Below are 22,127 nucleotides of genomic sequence, written 5' to 3' on the forward strand. Positions count from 1 at the left end.
TATATTCAATTCAATGAATGCTAAGATATTAGAAAATTATCAATTCCCTCCAAACCTGAGAAAAACTTCAAGTTTCAGTTTTGTAAGTTTGTGTAGATTCAGCCCGAACCTATCAGAATTTATAATGGTTAAAATTCAAGTAATCATGAGAATTTTATTTATTAATAGAAGGTAAGCAGTTCAAAACGTATTAACACATTTGACAGAATTTTAGAATTGTCCTCTATGTGTTTGGAATTAAAAGGAGTAATGAGTTTCATATATAAGATAATTAATACTGCAATTTTGACCAAATCCTTAAATTAAAATAAACAGGTTTTTTGAGAATTATGAGTTACCAGGAACTGTGCTGAACTATTTATCTTTTTTGATAGTTTATATCCAAATTTGCATATGTTTACAGCAAATGCAGACTATAATATTCTTGTAGATATAATTAGAACACTTAACTATCTTTTGCCAGAAAAATGTTCACTCTTTTAACTCTCCCTGAGAATACTACACATTAATGCACTTGTTGGCATGAAAATCAGTAGAGTAGCATAAAGTGATATTGCATAAAGTTGAATTTTTATATTTATTAACATTCGTCTATACTCAAAAGTCTTATTTCCTTCAAGTTTGGACAATTTCTTTTTATGAGGTAAAGGAAAATGTGTCATAAACTTAATTTCCACATCTAAATTGCAGGATTGTTGGTCCCTGAAAAATAAGATTCTTTTAATAGGAAATTAACCTATAGTAATAAAGTCTTAAAGCTTTCACTGCAACTAATTTTTAGAAAATCAGCAATGAGAAAAATGATTACTGTACAGCAGTAATAAGATATAGTGTATAGGTTTAGTCAACATATAATGTGGTATGATATAGTTTACCAATTTTTCATAGATTAATATAATATATCCCTTCATAGGAAGGGGAAACCAGAAGCAGCATCTAGAGATTTTTTTTTTACAATCATCTGCATTCCAAATTTTATGTAGATTTGTACTTGGAATCTTCAGGTTTATTTTAATACCAGCAGTCTATATGAACCCTGAAAATAAACGTTGATATCAGGATTAAAGGGCGAGCCCCTCTGCCTCCAAATTATTGTTCTTATCCTATGAATGCTAAAACCTAAAAATATGTAGAAAAGTAGATATACGAAAATATAACTGTGAAATCTCTTATAAAAATGGAAATAGGGTCTGTAAGAAAACAATGGGGAAAATGCATTACACTGGGGGTTGGAAAAAGTATCATGAAAGATGTGGTATCCTCAAATGCTTCAAAAATAAGATTTTGACAGGGAAAATTGGGAAATCCTGATGTGTAGCAGCGGCCAAGGCATGGAAACCATAAATCACAGGGACACACCTGAGAGTAGGAAGCAGTCCTATTTAAACCTTAATACTAGTGTTAGCTCAGTGGTTAATTTGCAGAGCATTCTGGAAAATCAAATTATTTTTCAAAAATGAAGAACCTCAAAGCAACATCAGGGAATTTCCAGAAAATTCAGACCAATTAAAAAATGTTGAGCAAGTTTCTGACATAAATAAAATTTTCTTTTAGAAAAATAACTGTTGCAGAAGAGGGCAGATTGGCTAAAAAAGGAGAAACACTGAAGAAAGGAACACTGCTTGGGTAGGCATTTCAGTAACACAACTGAAATAGAGAAAAAGAAAGACAGCGGAAAAGGAAATGAGGAAACATTTAACAAAGACAGTATATAGAAAGAATTGTCAGCTTTGGGCTATAGAGTGCATTTACTAGAACTTATAATCAAAGAACATAGAGCTTTTTGTTTGTTTGCTTTTTCTTTGTCTCTCTTATATCCCTAGCACTCAGATAAGAATCTGGAACAAAGGAGTAGGCAACCAGGAAACATTTTTTTTTCATGCTAAGTTATCTCATTTTTTGCTGACAAATTTTGCAACAGAGAACATGAATTTGATAATAAACCCGAGTAGAATAAAAGTTGTTTATCTGCATTACATTCAATATCGATAACCTTAAAATACGTCTGTTTTAATTAAAGCAACAAACTTAAACTAGCTTTTATTTACTAAAGATTACCCCAAGTCAAGTGAACTTGAAAAGTATTTGAGTTAGTTTCTGTTATATTTCTGAGAACATTTTGGGGGGGGGGGTGAGCGGGGTTAATTTTTATTGGAGTGTAGTTGATTTATAATGTTGTGTTAGTTTCAGGTGCACAGCAAAGTGAATCTGTTATAATATACATATATCCACTCTTTTTTTTTTTTAGATTCGTTTCCCATATAGGCCATTACAGAGTACTGAGTAGAGTTCCCTGTGCTATACAGCAGGTTCTTATTAGTTATCTATTTTGTATATAATAGTGCATATATGTCAATCCCAATCTCCGAATTTATCCTTCCACCCCCTTATCCCCTGGTAACCATAAGTTTGTTTTCTACCTCTGTGACTCTCTTCTGTTTTGTAAATAAGTTCATTTGTACCCTTTTTTTTTCCAGTCTCCACACATAAGGATATCATATAATATTTGTCTTTCTGTGTCTGACTTATTTAACTCAATATGACAACTCTAGGTCCATCCATGTTGTTGCTGCAAATGGCATTATATTTTTCCTTTTTATGGCTGAGTAATATTCCATTGTATATATGTACCACATCTTCCTTATCCATTCATCTGTCAATGGACATTTAGGTTGCTTCCATGTCCTGGCTATTGAAAATAGAGCTGCAGTGAACACTGGGGTGCATGTTTCTTTTTGAATTATGGTTTTCTCTGGGTATACGGTCAGGAGTGGGATTTCTGGGTCATATGGAAGTTCTATTTTTAGTTTTTTAAGGAACCTCCATACTGTTCTCCATAGTGGCTGTATTAATTTACATTCCCACCAACAGTGCAAGAGGGTTCCCTTTTCTCCACACCGCCTCCAGCATTTATTGTTTGTAGAGTTTTGATGATGGCCATTCTGACTGGTGTGAGGTGATACCTCACTGTAGTTTCGATTTGCATTTCTCTAATAATTAGTGATGTTGAGCATCTTTTCATGTGCTTTTTCGCCATCTGTATGTCTTTTTTTGGAAAAATGTCTATTTAGATCTTCTGCCCATTTTTTTTCAGGTTATTTAATTCACTTTTATTTTTTTAACATTTTTATTGGAGTATAATTGCTTTACAGTGGTGTGTTAGTTTCTGCTTTATAACAAAGTGAATCAGCTATACATATACATATATCCCCATATCTCCTCCCTCTTGCGTCTCCCTCCCACCCTCCCTATCCCACCCTTCTAGGTGGTCACAAAACACCGAGGTGATCTCTGTGTGCTATGTGGCTGCATCCCACTAGCTACCTGTTTTACATTTGGTAGTGTATGTACGTCCATGCCAGTCTCTCACTTCATCCCAGCTTAGCCTTCCACCTCCCTGTGTCTTCAAGTCCATTCTCTACATCTTTATTCCTTTCCTGCCCCTAGGTTCTTCAGAACAAATTTTTTTTTTTAAGATTCCATATATGTGTGTTAGCATATGGTATTTATTTTTCTCTTTCTGACTTATTTCACTCTGTATGACAGTCTCTAGATCCATCCACCTCACTACAAATAACTCAATTTTGTTTCTTTTTATGGCTGAGTAATATTCCATTGTATATATGTGCCGCGTCTTCTTTATCCATTCATCTGTCAGTGGACACTTAGGTTGCTTCCATGTCCTGGCTATTGTAAATGGAGCTGCAATGAACATTGTGGTACATGACTCTTTTTGAATTATGGTTTTCTCAAGGTATGTGCCCAGTAGTGGGATTGCTAGGTCATATGGTAGTTCTATTTGTAGTTTTTAAGGAACCTCCATACTGTTCTCCATAGTGGCTGTATCAACTTACATTCCCACCACCAAGTGCAAGAGAGTTCTCTTTTCTCCACACCCTCCAGCATGTATTGTTTGTAGATTTTTTGATGATGGTCATTGTGACTGGTGTGAGGTGATACCTCATTGTAATTTTGATTTGCATTTCTCTAATGATTAGAGATGTCGAGCATCCTTTCATGCATTTGTTGGCAATCTGTATATCTTCTTTGGAGAAATGTCTATTTAGGTCTTTTGCCCATTTTTTGATTGGGCTGCTTGTTTTTTGATATTGAGCTGCATGAGCTGTTTGTATATTTTGGAGATTAATCCCTTGTCGCTTGCTTCATTTGAAAATATTTTCTCCCATTCTAAGGGTTGTCTTTTTGTTTTGTTTATGGTGTCCTTTGCTGTGCAAAAGCTTTTAAGTTTAATTAGATCCCATTTGTTTATTTTTGTTTTTATTTTCATTACTCTAGGAGGTGGATCCAAAATGATCTTGCAACAAAATCAGAAAACATTTTTGAATTAATAGATATAATGGGTGAAGGAGAAAGACCAATCAAATATAAATGAAAATGGATGACAATTTTTGACATAAGGGATTGAGGTGTTGTTAGTTTTTTTAAATTTATTTTGTTTATTTATTTTTGGCTGCATTGGGTCTCTGCTGTGGGAAGTGGGGGCTACTCTTCATTTCACTGCTCAGGCTTCTCATTGCGGTGGCTTGTTGCAGAGCACGGGCTCTAGGCGCACAGGTTTCAGTAGTTGTGGCACACGGGCTCAGTAGTTGTGGCTCTTGGGCTCTAGAGCACAGGCTCCGTAGTTGTGGTGCATGGGCTTTGTTGCTCTGCGGCATGTGGGATATTCCCGGACCAGGGCTCGCACCCATGTCCCCTGCATTGGCAGGCAGATTCTTAACCACTGCACCACCAGGGAAGCTCGGGAGGGAGGTGTTTTTAAAATATATTTTTCTGATTACAAATTTTGACGTCAGTAATAGTCCTCTCATTACTTCTATTTGCTGATTAGATTTTGAAACTTCCTTTGAATCTTTCTGAGTGCGCATAACTCTACCACAGATAGAGAATGAAGAGTGGTAAATATTTTTATGTGTTATTTTTGTAGTTTTTACCTAATTAACTATGAACCGAAATATTTCATTTTTGTGAATTGCTGATCAGCACAGTGGATTTTAAGAATACCTCTTGGATATGCTCATAGTCTTAACCACTGGTAAAGATAAATAACTGAATCTGCATGTGTTTTCCTCTGAGGGAGTAAAGCAGAATGAAAATAAGTATTTTCCAATAAATGGAAAATACACTAAATATGTTCAATATAAGGGCCACTTTGATAAATCACTCTTGCTTTTGTGTGTGCGTGTACGGTGGCCTTATAAAAATGTATATTTCATTTTCCTATTCACAGTAATAAACTTAATTACTTGAGTCTTCTGGTCTGCCAGTTGTATTAACCAGAGCAGGATTCTCATTTTTCATATGGGAGAAATTGTTTCTAAATTTCTCTAAGGCTGTCAAACATGTTAACATACAACCTTGAGTTAGCAAGATTCCTCCTGTGTTCTTTTGAGACTTAGAGGTTTAATGATTTCATTCCACAGAAGAGTTTAGGTAACATAATCCATATTTTTTAGTATTGTAATAGACTTCCTGCATCAAATTTTCAAAAACTAATTTCCCAGAGCATATTTTATAGTCTAAGTTGGATGAGTTCTTACTTCAGCTGCTCTTTTTCCTGAAAAGGAAATGGACATAGGGCAGCATAATTTTTTCTTGGTGCTGGAGGTGAGATTTTTCTTGCAGTGTGCTCTTTCTCATTCCTATTACCCCTGAAGTGCTCCTTAATTTCTTGTGCAACCTGTGTGCTACAAATAAAATGACAGTAGGATCAGGATTCAGCACCTGAAAATGAAGCTATCTGGGCAAGGACCTTATGATTTCTTGTAGGAGATATTGCTATAATAGCTGTGCTCTGGCCAGGTGGCCCCATTTGAACTCTGCACATGTAGTAGCGCCACATATGCAAATTTCCTTTCTAAGTGCATGTATAAATGTGCCCCTAGGCACTCATTCTGAGAGAGGAAGCAAAATTAAAAATGGAATATAAATTTTCCCAGGCTTCTATCTGAGACTCAAACTGAGGCAGAAAAGACAGCAAACTCTGGGATGATCAGAAATGTTTAGATTCTGAATTTCTGAAACATCTACCTAAAAGCTGAAGCACAAGGTGTGTGTTGTCATAGTTTCTTGGGAAAGAAAATAATTAGGAGGTGAAAGGTTTTCACTTTCGATTGAAGACATTTGTGACTTGGTACATACACTGGACAGGATTTGGAAATCCAGGAGAGACATTTGTTTAACCAGACACTTCAAACTCAAGGTCATCAAGTCTGCCTTGTTCCTTGGCTGTCATCCCAGTGTTTCATCATCTTCCCCTCCCTTTTCTTCTGTGTCTTTTTACACTTTCTACTGGATTTCTACTTTCAGTTTTTAAACATGCTTACATCCCATTTACATGCATTTTTTAAAAAGCTTTATTTGATCTAATGATTTCTCTAGCTATTGTGTCTCTCCTCTCTCTTCTTTTAACTAAACCTTATTTTTAAACCATGATCTGCCATTCACTTCTTAACTATTGTCAACCCATGTCAGTTGGATGTATGATTCTACAATCATTTTGACAATGCCTCCGATGATATCACTAGTATCTTTTTAACCCAGAAAAATGGCTTTTATCTAGTGGGCTTCCTTGCTGCATTTGACTCAGTTAATTACTCCCATATTTCATGATCATGTGACGTTAGCTTCCAGCTCCCTCTTATGATCCATCTTGCATCTGTGATCATTTCTTCTATCTTCATATTGAGGGTCATGTGTTCCTCTTCCCTTAATACTGGTGTTTCCCAGATGTCTAACTTTATTTTCCTAATCTTTCTTTTCTTTCCAGTTCTAAAGCTTTTGAGTCATCTAGGGAACTTATTAAAACTTCAAATGCTTTGGAGACCCCCTTACCCCACCTCTGTCTTTCTGGTTCATGGGATCTGCAGCTCCTGCCAAGTGAAAGAGAAACCTACATACCCACTCTGGTGTATATAGACCACTCCTGCTGAAAATGTACAAGGAGGCAGGTGAAGTAGAATTAACCCATACTCCATTATTTCATTTACCCTTCTCTTTCCTCAGATGCTGCCATTTTACCTTTGAATATTTCTCAAATCATTCTCTTTTATCCCTGATAATACTGTTCAAGTTTAGGCCATAAATTGGTTTTTTGAATTGTGGTAAAATATGCATAAAATATACATAACTTCATACATAATGGTAACCATGGTTACCATTTAACCACTTTGAAGTATATAGTTCACTGACATTAAGTACGGTCACATTGTTATGCAGCCAACACCACCATCCACCTCCAGAACATTTTTTATCTTCCCAAACATAAATTCTCTATGCATTAAACTATAACTCTCTATTCCCCCTTTCCCACAGCCCCTGAAAACCACCATTCTACTTTCTGTCTATATAACTTTGACTACTCTGAGTACCTCATCGAAGTGGAATCATATGGGAGTTGACCTTTTGTGAGTTGTTTACTTCACTTAGCATAAAGTCTTCAAGGTTTATCCATGCTGTAGCTTGTTTCAGAATTTCCCTCCTTTTTAAGGCTAAATAACCACCCATTATATGTAAATATATAGGGATATACATAGATATATAGATATAGATATAGATATGTCACATTTTGTTTATCCATTCATCTATCAGTGGACATTTGGTTTGCTTCCATCTTTTGGCCAAGGTGAGTAATGTGCTGCTGTGAACATAGATGCACAAATATATGTTTCAGTCCCTGCTTTCAAATATTTTGGGAACTTACCCAGAGATGGGATTGCTGGATCATACGGTAATTCTATCTGTAATTTTTTAAGGAAATGTCATACTGTTTTACATATCAGCTATACCATTTTACATTCCCACCAGCAATGCACAAGGGTTCTAATTTCTCCACATTCTCACCAACATTTGTCACTGTTTTCACTTTTGATAGTAGAGGCAGTCTCAATGGGTATAAAGTGGTATATCACTGTAGTTTTGATTTGTGATTCCCTAATGATTACTGAATTTGAACATATTTTCATATGCTCATTGGTTATGTGTATACTTTCTTTGTAGAAATGACTATCAAGTCCTCTGCTCATTTTTTAATTGTTTTTTTTTATTGTTGAGTTGTAGATGTTCTTCATATATTCTGGATACTAATCTCTTAGTAGATATATGTTTTGCAAATATTTTCTCCCATTCCATGGGTTTTCTTTTTACCCTGTTGATAGTGTCCTCTGATGCACAAAATTTTTAAACTTTGATATAGTTCAGTTTACCTATTTTCTTCTTTTGTTGCCTGTGCTTTCGGTGTCATAGCCAAGAAATAATCACTACATCCAATGTCATGAAGCTTTTCTCTTGTGTTCTCTTCTAAGAGTTTTATAGTTTTAGCACTTACCTTTAAGTCTCTGATCTATTTTGAGTTATTTTTTTGTATATGGCATAAGGTAAGGTCCAACTTCAGTTGTTTTTTGACATTTTGTTATAAATATGTATAATATAATATAGTATACTATATTATATATAGTATACTATATTATATATACTAAATATAATACAGTATATATTGTCTACCTCCATTCATTCATCCACTTTTTTATCAGAGTAATTTGTAAAAATTGTAAATCTGCTCATGCCATTCCCATGATTAAAAACTCTCTGATGTATCTCCTTTTCCTATAGGAAGAAGGCTAACATCCTTAAGATGGTAAATAAGATTTTCACTCTTAAGGCCCTTGTCTCACTCACCCACACACTCTCACACAGCATTAACACATGATATGTAATTTATTATCTCTCTGCATTTGGTAACACTGCCCCTTTCCCTAGAATGCCATCTCTGTCTTCTAGTTCATACCTTAGGCAGAAAGTCCTTCCTTATAACTCACCACTCTCCAAGCACCATACTCAGATAGGGCCCATTTCATGTGCACCATTAAATCTGATGCCTATCTCTTACAACGATCTCGTCAGTTACTATATAATAAAAATATTTGTCTGTCACTTTTCCATTGCTAGACCATGGGCTTTCCTAGGGAAAGGACTATGTTTTACTCATCTTTATAGCCCCTATGTCTCAGCATCTTAGGCTTAATATTAAATTAGTGGCTAAGTGGAATCTTGAGGAGCATGTAGTTTTTGAGATGAGCTAGGGTGAAAGAGGTTAGAAAGAGGGATAATGGAGGAACTATTTGCAAGGCTGCAATTTCTTAGGAAGGGCAAAGGTTAGGAGTAAAGACAGCATTTGAGAGCAGTTCAGTGCCTGTGAGAGAGGAATCTGGATAAAGGCAAGAGAAAGGATACATATGTGGGCAGGGTCATCTGACTTTGGAGGTCAAGAACATCTAGGAAAATAAAGTATTTCTTTCTGGGCTAAATGCCAAATAGAAATATTGTTCAAAAAGAGGCATGGCGATTTCCCTATTAGGAAACAAAAATCGCTGTCAGCAGCAGTTGGTCAGCAGCAGCAGCCATAGATGTATTACCTATAAGAGAATGCAATTATGACTATAGGGAAAAAATAAATCCTGACTCAGCCTTGAAAGTACCTGGAAAAAAATACACACTGCCATTTGGCCACTCACCACCCATTTGGGTCTGAGCCCATTCGTTATTATAACATACACAGTAAGATTGAAATATTAGGGGAAAAGGAAAATTATGATGGAGATAATTGTTTTTTTCAGGTGATTTAATCCAGTATTTATCTCAATCTACAATTATTTTGGATAAATATTCTAAACCAAGTATTCTTCTCATAAAACAATTTAAACATAATGCCTCAATTCAGATTATATTTTTTCTCATTTATTGAAATGGCAGATATTTTGTGTTGCTTTGTTTATGCTGAGGACTGAAATAATTACCTAATTTCAGATTTTTTATAGTACAATTACATTAGCTTTATTTTAATTATTTTTAGTTGTGACTTTGAAATATTTTATGTGATTATATCTGTCACAATTGTTTATTATACATGTCATCTGGTTCCAAAATGAATTACTGAAAAATAGAAAAATCATGCTATAGCCTTCACTATAAATTTGATTGCAATGATAAAATCACATAATAATATTATTGCTTTTTAGGTCAAGTATCTTATCCTCTTTCATTTATCAAATCCTATAAAAACTTCAAAAAATGCCATTCTTCCTCAGACTACCTCCTTTGTACTGGCTGTAAACTTGAAATATTCCCAGAAAACCGTGCTAATCTATCATTAGTCTTCTAAAAACATAGAACTATGGCACTGCTATTTCCAACGTATCAATAATAATAATGTCCACAATAATATATCTGCATGTTCCTTAATTTTTCAGTGATTTCGATCTACAGTATTTACTTAATAATAAGTATTTATTTTAGTTGTAAAATCACAGTGTCATATTTTAAGGATTGCTCATGCATTCATGCCTATAGCACTTTCTTCAGAGAACATTATTTGGTTCATGCAATGAATCAAGCAGTGTATTAGAAATTAGGGAAGAAATGGCCATTTGAGAGCTTAGGAAACTTGCCTAATAATACTATGAAAGATATCAGCAAAAAGCATTTTTTTCTTTTTGGTTAATAAGATGGAAAACCAATCTACTGGATGTAGAAGAACAAAGAGATAGAAGAGCACAAAAGGAACTTTCTGCAGCTGTCTTCTGAGCTACATCTTGAATAAATAGTAAATCTTAGTAGTTTGGAAATTTTTTAAAGAATTTTGTGCTTTCTATGACAATACCTCTCTCTCTCTCTCTCTCTGTCTCTCTGTCTCTCTCTCTCTCTCTCTCTCTGTTTCTTTTTAAATTTTGGAGACATCAATGATATTCCTTTGGTCTCTTTATTTCCAGACTGAAAAACCATATAATCATATAAGTGTCTTGTCATTGAATACTCAACGTCTTGAATTATTTTAATTCCTCCCTTTAAAATTCCTTTAAGTGATCCTTATTTTTAGTTTTTTCTAGAAATACATTGCTAAAACAGTTCAAATTTTAAGGTATTAATTGAAGAAACAAATGTCACCATGATGCACAGTGAAGGAGCAGAACCTCTTATGAGCTGCCTGACCTCTACAGGTAGATGGTTTTGAAAGCCCTGGGTCAGATGTAATTAAAGTTATATCTATATATCTGTGCTCACCTACCAATTTCTATGCTTGGCTATTCAACATAAATTCCATTGTGATTCTTCCCATGTGTTAGTCTGAAATTTAATAATGCAAATAATGCAAAGTTATTTATTTTTGTAGTATAGGTTTTTATCCTATTTTCTATGTATCAGTGTAGGACATTGAATGAAGTTATGCAAAACTAACATGCATTACATGCCAAGGTATTTTAGTTTAGTTTTACTTGCAGATGACAGGGTGGAAGAAGAGTATCATAATAATTTAAGAATGCTGTATTAGGGCTTCCCTGGTGGCGCAGTGGTTGAGAGTCCGCCTGCCGATGCAGGGGACACGGGTTCGTGCCCCGGTCTGGGAAGATCCCACATGCCGCAGAGCGGCTAGGCTCGTGAGCCATGGCCGCTGAGCCTGCGTGTCCAGAGCCTGAGCTCCGCAACGGGAGAGGCCACAACAGTGAGAGGCCCGCATACCGCAAAAACAAAAACAAAACAAAACAAAAAAAAGAATGCTGAATTAAGCAAATTTATTTTACAGTCTTTCATATCCTACAGGTAAGTGACGTAACAGGCACTGAGCATTTCTCATATGCCAGAAAACAAAGGCAGAGGCTTTGCAAAATTATTTCATTTTATCCTTAACAAAAATCTGTAGAAGTATCTATTATCCTTATTTTGCAAAAGACGAAACTGAGGCATAGGGAAGTTAAGCAACCAGGTAATCAAGGTCATAAGGCAAACTAAGTTTGTTCGGCCATAAACCCCATAATGATTCTACTATATCATATAACACCTAATTAGTAAGTTGACTTTTGTAATTAATATGAAATTAATAAACATACTAGACATAAGTAAGAAATACGTAGATTTAAAAAAATCGGGAATAACTCTGAAACTACAGTAAATATCATAGAATCTCACTTTTGTTCTGGAAAATCCTATTGTATCTTACAGCATCTAGTGATATAATGCACACTCTATAATATTGAAGTACAATATCAATTATAATTGGAAGATACTTTCATAGAATGCCAGTCAAATACATTTTGTGATAAGTGATACCCACATACCCTATACTTTAAGGAACACTGACTGTGATAAAATGAATAAGGTTCCCTCCAACCCCACTAAAGACATCTGCATCTTAATCCCTGGAACTTAATCCCTGAATCCTGCAAATGAATATTTTACATGGTAAAAGGGACATCAAGTTAAATGTCTGAGGTGGGGGGGTTATCCTAGATTATCGAGGTGGGACCTAAATGTAATCACAGAAGTCCTTAAAGAGGGAGGTAAGAAAAGTCAAAAGAGGAGGAAGGCAATGTAAGGAGGGAGACAGTGGTTGGAGTGGTGTAGCCAGGGAGTGTGGGCAACCTCTAGAAACTGGAAGAGGCAAGATATGGATTCTCCTGGAACCTCTAGCAGGAAATGGCCCTATCAACAGCTGGATTTAGCCCATAAAGACTCCTTTTGGACTTCTAATATCCAGAACTGTAAGACAATAAATTTGTGTTGTTTACAGCAGGCATAGGAAATGAACACATATTAGAAATATTTAATTTCCAATTGTTTTTTGATACTAAATATTGGATAATCTTAAGACATTAACTTGAGGTCCAACTGTTTTGTTATCATTTGTAGTAGACAGGGTTGAAAATGAAATCAAACTATAAAAAATATTTACCTGGGATGTTTTATGTTTAATTTATATTACTGTCAAAGACTAATTATGCTGCTGTAAGTACCAGTCCCAAAGTTTGAAAGTAACTTAAATGCAACTATTCATTGGTATAGTTATCCAGTGCACTGAAAAATTAATTGAGATTTTTAAATATAACTTGTAGTCATAAGAAGAGATCAAAAGAGGATCCTGGGAACTACAGACCAAATGTTTGCTGGGAAAACTTCAGGAATATGTAAAACAATTGAATAGAAACATAAAAATTGGTAGAAATTCAACATGGTTTTATAAGAATAAATTGTTTTTGATAAAATAGAATTCTTTGGAAAAGTAAATTAACATGTATACATTTGGTTTCTATGATAATGTTCTTTTTTTTTTTTTTTTTTTTTTTTTTTTTTTTTTTTTTGCGGTACGCGGGCCTCTCACTGTTGTGGCCTCTCCCGTTGCGGAGCATAGGCTCCAGATGTGCAGGCTCAGTGGCCATGGCTCACGGGCCTAGCCGCTCCACGGGATGTGGGATCTTCCCAGACCGGGGCACGAACCCGTGTCCCCTGCATCGGCAGGCGGACTCTCAACCACTGCGCCACCAGGGAAGCCCTATGATAACTTTCTTACAATTCAAAATTCTTTGTTTTTTGCGATGTTTCTAAAAGCCGTTTCACTAATAATCAGTCATCCCATAAGTGAGTACAGATTTTTAAAAGTGTTCTTTTGTTTTCAAAATGGAAAACTTACACTACGGACGGAAGTAGAGGTTGTTAGGAGGATGGAGCAGTCAAGTTTACACAGAGTTGGTGAGGAGATCACTTACACAGCATCTACAAGAGGAGGTGTACACTAGGATTTTCAAATATGAAGATAAATATTAAAGAGTAAAACACCAAATCAATAAGTCAAAATGATAAAAAATAAACAGGGAAGATCACTCTGCTACCAGGCAATACATAAAGTGTCAGAAATATTATAAACTTAAAATTCTTTGCTATAACTGAATTATGAATTAAACTGACCTGAGAAACATTAAGCAGTGTCTCAGACATATAAAACCCATTGATAAATGGAAAGGAATCAAGAATTTTTTTTTAAAGAAGAGTAGACTGGTTAAATGTACCAAAGAGATCCACTAAAACTAAATCAAAGTTATCAAATCTGCAAATAGTGATTATTGCATATACATGTAGAGATTAGATCAGAAAAGTACAGACCCAAGTGTTTATTAGGAAGAATATCCATTTTTCCATTTATAATCTATACTCCATTAACTTTCTTATTCTCACCATGATGAGTCTGTTGGTTGACTGGTTTTTTTTTTTTTTTTTAATAAATTTATTTATTTATGGCTGTGTTGGGTCTTCGTTTCTGTGCGTGGGCTTTCTCTAGTTGTGGCGAGCGGGGGCTACTCTTCGTTGTGGTGCACGGGCTTCTCACTGTCTTGGCTTCTCTTGTTGCTGAGCATGGGCTCTAGGCGCTCAGGCTTCAGTAGTTGTGGCACATGGGCTCAGTAGTTGTGGCACATGGGCTTAGTTGTTCCACGGCATGTGGGAATCTTCCCCAGTCATGGCTTAAACCTGTGTCCCCTGCATTGGCAGGCGGATTCTTAACCACTGCGCCACCAGGGAAGCCCTACCCCATTAACTTCTTATTTAATTTACTGTGATTTGTAGTTATATTTCTGCACTGCATGTTAACTGATTTTGACATATACATATATATATATATACATATATATGGCAAATTCAAATGATTAATACAGAGAGCTGCTTCTTGAAAAGATTACATGGCAAAATACCTCATCAATTCTCTTAAAAATTTAGACATTAACTCAAACTGAAAGAGTTAAAAAAAAAATGGAAGAAAATTAGAAAAGGTGGTGCCAGAGGAGCTTCTTGACAAGCCACTCAATCATCTTCAATTTCTCTATGGGATTGTATTAAAAGTAAGATCTCCAAAACCAAGAAGCGTGATTCGCATTAGGTAAAAGTTTTGTTAGTAATTTTATCATCCATTCAACACCTTCTCCAAACAATTGTCAGAAATTGGCTAATATTATTATGGGGTTTGAAAGAAGCAATTTAGGAAGGGAACATTGCCATAAGTTATAGTGCACCATAAAATCACATTTAGCAGTAATGCACTTTTGACCTTTTATTTTTAAAGTATATTTATAACATCTTCTTATGATAAAATATATTTAGGCAATTCCTAAAAACAATTTTAGAAACATCAGAGTGAAGAATTTGTTTATTCTTCTATGAGGAAACTAGTGACTTAAATATTTAAAATTTATTTATAAGTGAGATTTATTTGTCTATATTTTCTAAAAATCTAAGAATGATTAAAACACATTTATTCAACAAATATGTATATTTAAACTATAATATATTAAGCACTCTGCTTGGTTTAGTGATTGATAAACAACTAAACACATAACTTCTAGTCATAGGATTCCAGTCTAGTGAGGATCTTAATATGAGAGTGAGTCTAGTGAGTTTACTAATCTATCGACACACCTTATAATAATTATTATTGTGTTGATATCTATATTTCTTGTCGTTATATTGAATGGCATTGTGTTTTTATCAAAGTGCACACAAGTAAATTCTAAAACATTTAAATCATTTTTGAGTGTAGGTACTAATTTAGTTAATAATTATTGAGTGTCTTCCAAGTGCCAAAAACCATACTAAGCATTTAAATTCACTATACAGTTGTAACTATTAAATAAGAAAACAGCCCAATAACAGAAAGAGCTATTATTATCCTCATTTACCATTAAACATCTTGGAGACAGTAAATAATTTTCTCAAGCTCACAAAGAAATTAATTGGCAAAGCCAATGCTGAAACCCACATCTGCCTGCCCCAAATGTTCTGCTTTTAAATACTTCCTTATACTGATGTCAAATTTTATTTTATGTTTTTATCATCCTGCCTACATAAATGTTTACGTTAAGTTGTGCCTTTCTGAAACATAAAATTCAATTTTACGCAGATGAAGGCAATAGAATCGATGAACTGCCAATAAGGATTTTGCCAAAAATCCCCAACTGTGTATAAATTTATACATTCTTTTCTGTGTCATCAGTGTTCTCCTTGTGATCAAGGGCATAAGTTGGAAGCACTCTGTCTCATGTTAATGAGGTTAATTATTCTGACTAGGGCTATTGAACAGTGGTAAGTTAACTATGCTAGAGATAAAACTCAAGACTTTAATTATATTAATATCATGCTTTATTCTATAAGACTTTTTTTTGTATAAACATTCACTATAAATAAGAGATTAAGAGTTGTTTCCAAAGCTAGCTTAATCTGATTCTACTTGAATTAATCATAAAATGTATATACCTTCACATACTGAAAAAGTGATCTGACCACTTCATGAAACAAGGATAAAGTGTGTGGGATACACACGTACAGGCATCACCATCCATGTGTCATCATTTTCCACATACCACCACTGTATTATTTGCTAATATTTTTTAAATGCCAGAAAGATAGATTTTGAGAATTTACATGATTCCTATATCAAATATCTATATCAAAGAAAGTTTGGTACATTTTCAAAACTCTTAAAAGCTGAACTTGTTAAATAAGTATATTTTATTCAAAACTGTAAGGTTGGCTGAAAATGTAAAAAAAAAAGTCAGATATTTTTAGTGATTTAAACATTCATGATTTAAAATTAAATATTCAGTTTAATTACTTTATACTCCAAAGAGATTTTAATAACCTCTACATCACTTAGTATGTTCCCACGTTGCATAAGACAGTCGTAAAGACAGAAATATGAATACATCCTGGTCCTGTGTATCCAAAATCTTGTTAGAAAGTATTTGTGCCTCTAAACAGTCAATGAATTATATAAGAAAACTTTGAAGGCTTCCTTTATCTGTTAGAGAACTGTCATACTGATGGTTTCCAAATGTTTAAATTTTATCTAGAATGTTTGAATTGAAACACTCTGAAAGAAACAAGTTTTATAATTTGCTACCTACTCTGTTAGATAATATTTGTGATTTTCTTTCTTTAAAATTTCAAGAAATTTTAAAATTTTATTTCTAATACCTACGTGTGCTTCTTTCCTCTTAGCCATTTTTTTGAGTCTCTGAAATTTACATGAAGAATTTATATATTCTGTCATGACTTGTCTGTCTCTTCCCACACCTGTCACTTGTCTGATTAGGTGAACAGATGACTGTCTTCTTAATTACATTCTAGAACACCATCAAATTCTCCTACAATAACCTACTGGGTTTGCATCAATCTGAACCGTGTTCTCTTCTGCTCTCAGTTAATTTTCCCCAATTTTCTCTTTTACCTCCTATTTTCACTTTTGTGTTCTCTGTATTCAGAGTCTATTCCTTCTATCAAGACAACACTTACTCCCTGAAATTGGCTCAGGTATTAATAATTTAAAACCCTCCTTCTTTTCTTATAAAATGAAACTTTGAAACTAACAGAAAGAAGTAAGATTCTCTTGAAAAACAATACTCTATCTTTAATTCACATGAGAAAAGGAAAGAGAGAAACAGGAAAATTCAGGACAGAGAAATTTCTCCTCTGAAATGATATAAGAACAAAAGAACAAGGATCTCAATTTTATATATACAAATATAATATATTCATTTGTTATGGTTGATATTTTCTGAAAAAGAGTACAAGTTAAAACATCAAGATATAAGCAATATATTATCTGCCCTAATTAGAAGCAAAATTATACATACTAATACACTTTCCTTCTTCAAATACATTTTTCCCACTCATCTCTTCTAATGATTGTTTTTCAGTTTATAATATCTTCTGTCTTTCCTGATTTTAAAAAATTTTATCATAAACTGTGTTTAATAAAAAATTTATTTTTTCTGAGTCATTAACAGAGTAAAGTGAAAGATTTCAAACAAAATCCCAGAAAGACCAACCAGAAATTAGAATTTATCATTTTTCTCTGTCACAATTTCATATTTGTTTGCTACCATCATCACAAATGATAATTTGTGAATCACAGTGCAACAGTTTTACAAATAATATTCTTAGAGTAGCTGTCATGATCAGAATACAAAAGTACACATACACATTAGAGGAACAAAAATAATTTCAAAACTAGAAACTTACCTACTCATGATTTTATAATATTTATTGGATTAAATTATCGAAACAATATAAACTACATTTAAATATTTTATTAATTTTTATAGGTAATATGAGGCTATGAAAATTATTTTCATGTAATTAAAATGTGTAATCTTGTGAATATTTTCCATAGACATAGACATTATACCATAATTATGATTTTGTAAAGTTTATTGAACTCCTATATGAGCGAAATCAATATTTGGTAAGATTTAGAAATATGTATGCTTTAAAAACTATATTATATTCATATTTATGCCAAGAACATTCCTGAAGCATTTAACTAAACTGTCAATACTAGCCATGGTCTACAATTAGACAAGTGTGATTTGCCCTTTGAATTCCTCACAATCTACTGGAGAAATATTTTTATATTAATTCTGCAATAGCATTGACTCTCTTCCCTCAGTTTCCATGACATGCATCACCTGATTCTATATGAGCTAAATAATTTTTGGCATAAGGTTAATTGCCAAGGGAATTGGCAATGATTTATTTCTTCTTTCCAAGGAAAGAAGAAACACGATACAAATAAGAAGGGGAAAAAATGGAATACTGATAGGTTTCAGTCATATAAGAAAACTCCCAATTAATACCATATCCACTGGTATAGTAACAGATGGCTAAAGTGTATATTGAAAATCCATGAGAATTAGCGATCCATGATGCTGAGTCTTTGTGAGCTAAATATTTTTGGCATCAAGGTCAATTGCTTCTGTTGATTCCCTGTCGTAATGTGTTGCTACTTCATCCTAAAAATGGTGGATGTTCACATCAGGAGCTCAACCCATCTGGGAGAAAGAGAAGAGAGCTACCAGGTGTTGGAGTAGCCAATTAAAGCAACAAGTCAAAAATGAAAGAGTTAATCTTTAATCACTACGGCCATGGTATAAACAAGAATCTAAAAAATGGAGGGAGTGCTGACTCCCCCTGTTCCACTTTGCTCCATGGAATGGCATGTAGGTTGAGTGTCAGTGGGTCATTCCACTGTTGAGGGAGCCCCAAACAAAAGGCTTCAGCAGGTTTCTGGACTGTGAGGTAGATTCAGCGGGGAGGTCAAGGAGGAAGGGCTAGGAGTGGAAAAGTCCTGGGAACTGAGTCAGAGTGGGGAAAAGTGGCTTCAAGGTTGCCCCTCCTCCCACCATAAGGATGCCTCAGTGGGAGATGCTTGAAGAGGACCTCTGCCCAAGCCTCAGATAAAGAGACCCAGGAATGAAGGCACAGGGGCCATGAAGGCAAATATGCCACCAGCATGACTGGCAGAGGCCTGAGTCCTTGACTGCAACTGTCCTCAGAGATCGCAGTGTATCTGCTATGCACCAAGCCTGGTGTGGGAACAACAGCTTTTCCCCGTGAGGCATGACAGGTAAAGCCTTTGTAATTGCCTGAGAAAATCACACATAGATTTTTTTTTTCTCTTTCTCAGTTACTTTACTTTTTTTTAACATCTTTATTGGAGTATAATTGCTTTACAATGGTGTGTTAGTTTCTGCTTTATAACAAAGTGAATCAGCTATATGTATACATATATTCCCATATCTCCTCCCTCCTGCATCTCCCTCCCACCCTCCTTATCCCACCCCTCTAGGTGGTCACAAAGCACTGAGCTGATCTCCCTGTGCTATGCAGCTGCTTCCCACTAGCTATCTATTTTACATTTGGTAGTGTATATATATGTCCATGCCACTCTCTCACTTCGTCCCAGCTTACTCTTCCCCCTCCCAGTGTCCTCAAGTCCATTCTCAACATCTGCGTCTTTATTCCTGTCCTGCCCCTAGGTTCTTCATAAACATTTTTTTTTTAGATTCCATATATAGCACATAGATTTTTAACCAAGAGCCAGACTCCTCAGTTTACATTGTGATACTTCAGTTAACTGTGAGAATCATTGTGGAGAATCACCATTAGCACTGTAGAAGAAAGTAGCTGATAGCCTGCTTTAGGAGCTTCTCCAAATAATTCTTTACAAGTGTGGGTCAAGACTTAATCCTTACAGATAAAAAAGAGCAATTAAATAGAAAGTTAAAGATACCAACTGAGTTGCATAGTTGTGTGTTCCCCGATGCATAGGCCTCTCTTTCAGTACTTGGGAAAATCTAGGACTCTCAGTAATTACTACATATTGCCTCCCGAATTTTGAGAAAAAGATGAGAGGAGCAGGGAAAGGAAACAGACCTAGGGGATGTGAAAGTGAATTAGGAAGACTGTTCAGTGGTCATACTAAGGTTATGTAATAAATTATTTCAAGTTTATCTAAAGAGAGGACAGAAAGAGCCAAGGCATTGAGATGGTGGAAGGAGTGTACGTATAAAAATAAATTTCAAATGAGTGACCCTGAATGCAGGAAAGGTAGCACAGGATTGCTTCTTTCTTCCTTCCATAACTTTGTAAGATCCAGGGGAAATTCATTAAACACAGGTTCAATTGTTTATCTTTTATACTCTAGCTCTTGACCTGATAGTTGGAGAATCATTCATCCAGACATAAGAGTCCTTGAGAATGCGTAGTTGTAAGTGCTGATTACATATATATGTTTATAACTATATATCTTGGTTCCAAGAGTTCCACACATGGAATGACTAAAACAGAACAGGGGAGCTTCTGGCTCCTGCGGGCAGGATATAGATTCTAGGAGAAAAGAGCCATCGAAGCTGCCAGGGCATCCTTTGAGGCAAGTCAATGCAAATTTGAATGATAAATTCTGTTTTGAGGTGGGGGGCGGGCATGGAGATAGTCCTTAAGATCCAATGCACTTTAATCCCACTTTGGAGGACGGTGCCCACCCACATCCCACTGTTGCCTAGGTGAATGACTCAGGATTGGGAAACAGCTTGTCTTCCCTGGGGAATCTCCACTGACAGATGTTACCAAGTTACAGAGAAAAGACAACCAGAAATAAAATGAGCCTGAAGGTTTTTTTTTAAAAAAAAATGATGTTCACAGAAAATCAGGGTAAAATATAAATTAATTTCATATTATATTTATAATAATTGGAACAATACATTTAGCTTCATATTGACTCTAACATAAATACATACTTAAAAGTTATTTAAAACCATATTTTATGAGATAATTTAAGTGGTTTTAAAAGATTAGGATATATCTTATATTTAGTTTGACAATCAGGTGCTTCCTCCTATGAAAGTGAATCTTTACATAATGGTCCAAAAAGCTACTATTCCAATGTATTTAGTCTTTGTCAGACCAGCATTATGACTAACTGCAGGATATGAACACTGATATTTCTTAGATTTATATACTCAGGCAACCTCAAGTCCTTGTGCCAGAGTCTCAGTCCTATTCACCTTCTCTACAGAAATGAGTATATGCCTCTTTGCAGCCATTGACTAAGTTTGTCTCAAAACAGTACATACAATATAATTTCATCTTTTCTTTATTTTTTTTATATTCTATATTATGTAAAGTTCAAGTAAATTGTATGGGATATAAAAATATGAAACAGGTTATATATACTAGTCAGTGGCTTAAAATTTTTGAAGAAATTATATAATGTAAAGAGAGCTTTCTAAAGTATAAGACACACAAAATGACATATGAAAAAATATATGCAATTCTATTACAGAAGTTATCAGAACTTATGGACTCAAAAACTCCAGGGATGGCTCTAAACCTGAGTAAAACAGGTGGAACAAATATAGCAAAAATAAATTTCAATTGGTGAATAACCTAAACTTTAATTGTAAAGTTGTAAAATAACAGAGACACGTATTTTTCTAATTTGTCTAAGCATGACTCCAAAATCAAAGAGCATGAAGAAGATAAACTACATATAAATTAAAAATATTTCTATATATCTGAGAAATAGTAAACTAAATTTAGAGGAAACTGGAGAAATACTTGATTACAACATACATTAAAAGTATAGTGTGTGTTTCCCTGATACATGAAGAAGCTCTACAAATTAGTAAAAAGGAAAAAGAGCATCTTAATAACAAAATACATAACTATATAGTCTATTCCTATAGAAGACTATAAAAAAGAATTTCAAATTTAAGTTTTCAAAGAAAGTAAAATAACAGTGGAGACAACTTTTTTTTCTATTATACTACCAGATATATATGCATACACACACTATGCTGAGTATGGTTCAGATAAAGGGCCAGGTTCACATAAAGGCATTGTGACATGAATACCAACATAAGAAAAAATTAGTTTGTACATTCTTGTATGTACAATTTTAAGAACATGTTGTAAAAATGTACATAAAATTTGGACAAAGACTTAAATCTAAAGAT

This window comes from Stenella coeruleoalba (genome assembly GCF_951394435.1).
Source record: "Stenella coeruleoalba genome assembly, chromosome: 18".
In the NCBI taxonomy this organism is placed as follows: domain Eukaryota; kingdom Metazoa; phylum Chordata; class Mammalia; order Artiodactyla; family Delphinidae; genus Stenella; species Stenella coeruleoalba.